This window comes from Schistocerca americana, chromosome 4 (assembly GCF_021461395.2).
Source record: "Schistocerca americana isolate TAMUIC-IGC-003095 chromosome 4, iqSchAmer2.1, whole genome shotgun sequence".
Taxonomy (NCBI): domain Eukaryota; kingdom Metazoa; phylum Arthropoda; class Insecta; order Orthoptera; family Acrididae; genus Schistocerca; species Schistocerca americana.
Genome location: NC_060122.1, coordinates 69,231,315 through 69,236,675, shown reverse-complemented (window position 1 = coordinate 69,236,675; position 5,361 = coordinate 69,231,315). Strand labels below are relative to the sequence as shown.

General features: G+C 46.8%; 1 pseudogene; it reads left to right on the top strand.

The window, feature by feature from the left end:
- Window positions 1–2,861: 2,861 nt before the first annotated feature.
- Window positions 2,862–2,979, top strand: LOC124614410 (annotated as a pseudogene).
- The last annotated feature ends 2,382 nt before the right edge of the window (window positions 2,980–5,361 follow it).

The following is a 5,361-nucleotide window of genomic DNA, read 5'->3' as shown; positions in this document are numbered from 1 at the left end:
GGGAGAGCGTTGGGGGTGCTGTGCCAGGTCTTCGCCAGAAATCGCAGTTATTAGAAGTTAAGTGATTGGAGATATGTTGTTTCATTTACGTGTTAAATTCTACTTACTTTCCTGGTGAGGCCACGAGCCGCTTTGTTTTGGGGTCGTCCCACCATTCTTCTCTTTTTGCCCACCCGCGGGAAGGTGGTTATTTGTGAATTGAGTGTTTCGATTTTCCCTTGTGGAGTTGGGGAAGGCGACCCAAAAATAAGAAATATAACTCGCTGCCTTCCTAAGATGTTCTTCACACGATTGAGCCAGATCGCTGGTCGATCATCAGCGATCGGCTTGTTATCTTTGGCGCGTCCCCGGGCGTGAGCATCTTTCCGTTTTCTGCTGGGGCGCGCGGAAAGGCGAGAGGTAGTCGGTTTTGGGCGGCCGGTGAGACTGGCTGAGTTGTGGCTCGGACGTAAGCACATGTGTGACGTCTGTTACGCTGGGGCTATTTGCTAATCGTGAAACCTTTGGCGGTTACCGGTTGCCTGGAAGGCATTTCATATAAACTGTGCCAAGCCTCGCAGTGAGAGGGGAGTCCGGAGTTGGTGTTGGCCTAGATGTTTGTACAAATTGAGGCGCCTGTGTGAGAAGCACGGCGTGGGCCTGTTGGTTGCTTCGTCCTTCTGGCAGCCACAGCAAGCGGATGTTTTGCCGGAATGTCTACAGTTTGTCGTGAGCATAGTGTGAAAAAGTTCTCGTAGGATGTGCTCCCAGCCTAACTCTTACCCTGTGTTATTTGTGGGTGCCGACCCCTTGTCTGTCACTGCTTCCGGGTGTCCTGTAAGATTTCACAGTAAAACTGTATTTTTGTGGCATGCTGTGTTTTTGACTCAGCCTCCGCCCACAAAGTTGAAACATTTGTGCCCCAACTGAAAGAGGGGGTTCGATTGGACATCTTTTGGAATTCCTTAATGCTGTAATTTAAAAATATAAAAGAAACTGTTCTTTCAGAATAAGCACATGTTTCTTTGGGACACTGCAGTTCAAACAGAAGTGGCGTAATGTTAATGAGCATTTTTTATTCGTCAAATGAGGTGTATTTAATGTCTTGCTCTTTTCTGGGGCACGCAGCTGTGTTATTGAACTCATTTTGAAGTGTTCTGTCGGGTGAATGACTGCTCGTCACTTCAGTGTATTCTTTTGAGTACTATTGTAAGCTTTTTTGGATATTTGTCAGTGGGGGTATTGATTCAATTTTGTTTTTCTCTTTCTTTTGAATTACGGTGAATTTTTTTAGTTTCTCTGGTTATTGGCTTAACTAGCGCTTCACGCACTAAATCGGCTGATATTGAATTTTTTTTCTTCCTGTTTAATGTCAGACAGATTCAAATGCAACTTCATTTATGTTATTTGAAGTAAATGTGTTGGACTGACCTTAATGAATTATGTGCAGTCTGAGTAAGGGACCCAGTCCTTCATTAGTGCTTAACAGTGGCGTGCGGTTCGGGATGTGAGCTCCGTGCTCGGACCAACAGTGACGGTATATTCGTTTTGTTCAGTGGCAAAATAGAACCAAGTGCTGTTTGAAGTTAGAGAGACGCACCACGGAGTTGCACAGTATGCAAATGTAGTCGGCTCCTGACACTTTTTGAGCAAGATAATATATGCTACTTCTAAGTGTCCGCTTTATGGTATCAGTTTTAAAAAGTGTTGGGAATATGTGTGCGGGACACCCAGTAAACAGCGGGACGCGCTAGCGGCGGCCGGAAAGAAGCGCGCGTGTAGTAGTGGCGGAGCATGAACCTCTGCGGCCGACACCTCCCCAGCCGCTCCTCCTGTGAGAACGCGCCTTTATTAAATTCCGCGGCCTGCGGCGCGCCGCCCGCCGCCCCCGCTGCCCTGCAGCCCTGCTGTGGTCCTGGCGGCGGTCCACCCCCGCTGGCCGCTGCGGCCATTCTCTTTGAGGAGGACGCCTCCCGCCTGCTTTGATGGCTCACTCACTCCCGCCGACCCATATGCGCCGCCCTCGCACGGCGCTAATGGCTTCTGCCTCTGTCACCAACAAATTCGGCTGTCCACTCCCGGGTCCATCCGCCACCGGAGGAAGCTTGACCGCCATCCGAGTGTGTACAGCTAACATCGCAAAAGCTACCTTACGAGCTTTATGTAAGTACCCACCTTCATCCCCAGTTATGTAGCAAGTAGTCACTAATACATCTACATCTACAACTACATTTATACTCCGCAAGCCACCCATCGGTATGTGGCGGAGGGCACTTTACGTGCCACTGTCATTACCTCCCTTTCCTGTTCCAGTCGCGTATCGTTCGCGGGAAGAACGACTGCCGGACGGCCTCCGTGCACGCTCGAATCTCTCTAATTTCACATTCGTAATCTCCTCGGGAGGTATAAGTAGGGGGAAGCAATGTATTCGATACCTCATCCAGAATCGAGCTGCTCTTCTTTGGATCTTCTCTACCTCCTCCGTCAACCCGACCTGGTACGGATCCCACACTGATGAGCAATACACAAGTATACGTTGATCGAGTTTCCTGTAAGCCACCTCCTTTCTTGATGGACTACATTTTCTCAGGACTCTCCCAATGAATCTCAACCTGGCACCCGCCTTACCAACAATTAATTTTATATGATCAATCCAATTCAAATCGTTCCGTACGCATAGTCCCAGATATTTTACAGAAGTAACTGCTACCAGTGTTTGTTCCGCTATCATATAATCATACAACAAAGGATCCTTCTTTCTATGTATTCGCAAAACATTACATTTGTCTATGTTAAGGGTCAGTTGCCACTCCCTGCACCTATCCGCTGCAGATCTTCCTGCATTTCGCTGCAATTTTCTAATGGTGCAACTTCTCTGTGTAGGCAACGGCCTTGCCGCAGTGGATACACCGGTTCCAGTGAGATCACCGAAGTTAAGCGCTGTCGGGCGTGGTCAGCACCTAGATGGGTGACCATCCAGGCCGCCATGCGCTGTTGCCATTTTTCGGGGTGCACTCAGCCTCGCGATGCCAAGTGAGGAGCTGCTCGACCGAATAGTGGCGGCTTCGGTCAAGAATACCATCTTACGACCGGGAGAGCGGTGTGCTGACCCCACGGCCCTCCTATCCGCATCCCCCTCCGAGGATGACACGGCGGTCGTATGGTCCCGGTAGGCCACTGTGGGCTGAAGACGAGTGCAACTTCTCTGTGTACTACAGCATCATCCGCGAAAAGTCGCATGGAACCCCCGACACAACGTTGGCTACCACAGTTGTGTGCATGTTCCAGTCATATTTATGTGACCATCACTTATGTTGGACGTCATTGTGCAATAACCACTAACACACGGCAGGTGGCAGCATTAGCGGTGGAGGATTTATAAAGCGGGTCTGAGGGACATGGAAGACAGTGCAGTCTTTGGCGTACTCAGGAAACGGGGCAATTTATCTGACTACCAAAAGAGCGTGATCGTTGGCTTTCGGGCGAAGCTCGTGCCGTAGCGGATAAAGTATACTCTTAATGTCAGAAGGCAGCCATCCAGACCTGGCGACGAAGCACCTGTGGTGCAGAACGGTCCATAGGTGACAGGGGAGAATGACGCTGTGGAGATGTGTACAGGCGAATAGACGCTGAGCAACTGACCGCCAAATGAATGAATGATTTTTGAACAGCATTTCCCCAACGACCGTTGTGGCCTTTGTAGGAAGCGCCTGGTTCATGTATCAACGCTGACTGCTTTTCAGCGGCGATGCAGGCTGGGATTTTGCACGCCAGTACCGTAAATGGACGTCCACTGGGTGGCGACATGTTACCTTTCCAAATGAATCTACTTTTATGTTCTATCGGACTGAAACCAAACACCCTGCAACAATCGTTGGAGGGTTATAGGTCAGAGGAGAGAGCGTTATAGTTTGGGGAATGTTTCCGTGGCATTCCCTGCGTGATCTCGTCATTGTGGGAGGCAGTAGAGACAAAAAAAAACAACAAAAAAACAATGCATATGTCCCTGGGGCCTATGTGCACCCCTACATGCAGACTGTTTTTCCTCGGCGCGATGGCATCTATCAACAATGTATATGTTTCCTCTAGCGGTCATTTCGGAATTGCAGAACCCGATTAAGCTATCTACCAACTGTGACTCCCGCCTGTGTTCCAGCGTCCAGAGGTAACCACTGCTCGCAAGTAGAACTACTAAAAAATAAATCCGTTATAAGGCTACATTAAGTTCTAAATACTTTATCATTTCATGTAGTTATAAGCATAGTGGTTAAAAATTACACTCCCAAAAGAAATTCAGCTAATACCATGAACAGAAGAAAGAAGTAATACAGAAGATACATTGAATATGATTGATGAAAGGAGAAAATATAAAAATGCATTAAATGAAGCAGGCAAAAAGGAATACTAACGTCTCAAAAATGAGATCGACAGGAAGTGCAAAATGGCTAAGCAGGGATGGCTAGAGGACAAATGTAAGGATGTAGAGGCTTATCTCACTAGGGGTAAGATAGATACTGCCTACAAGAAAAGTTCCATTAGAACTACTGACAGCCTTGGGAGAGCCAGTCCTTAGTAAACTCTACCATCTGGTGAGCAAGATGTATGAGACAGGCGAAATACCCTCAGACTTCAAGAACAATATAATAATTCTAATCCCAAAGAAAGCAGGTGTTGACAGATGTGAAAATTACCGAACTATCAGTGTAATAAGTCACGGCTGCAAAATACTAATGCAAATTCTTTACAGACGAATGGAGAAACTAGTAGAAGCCAACCTTGGGGAAGATCAGTTTGGATTCCGTAGAAATATCGGAACACGTGAGGCAATACTGACCTTACGACTTATCTTAGAAGAAAGATTAAGGAAAGGCAAACCTACGTTTCTAGCTTTTGTAGACTTAGAGAAAGCTTTTGACAATGTTGATTGGAATACTCTCTTTCAAATTCTGAAGGTGGCATGGATAAAATACAGGGAACGAAAAGGTATTTACAACTTGTACAGAAACCAGATGGCAGTTATAAGAGTCGAGGGACATGAAAGGGAAGCAGTGGTAGGGAAGGGAGTGAGACAGGGTTGTAGCCTCTCTTCGATGTTATTCAATCTGTATATTGAGCAAGCAGTGAAGGAAACAAAAGAAAAATTCGGAGTAGGTATTAAAATCCATGGAGAAGAAATAAAAACTTTGAGGTTCGCCGATGACATTGTAATTCTGTCAGAGACAGCAAAGGACTTGGAAGAGCAGTTGATCGGAATGGATAGTGTCTTGAAAGAAGGATATAAGATAAACATCAACAAAAGCAAAACAAGGATAATGGAATGTAGTCGAATTAAGTCGGGTGATGCTGAGGGAATTAGATTAGGAAATGAGACACTTAAATTTA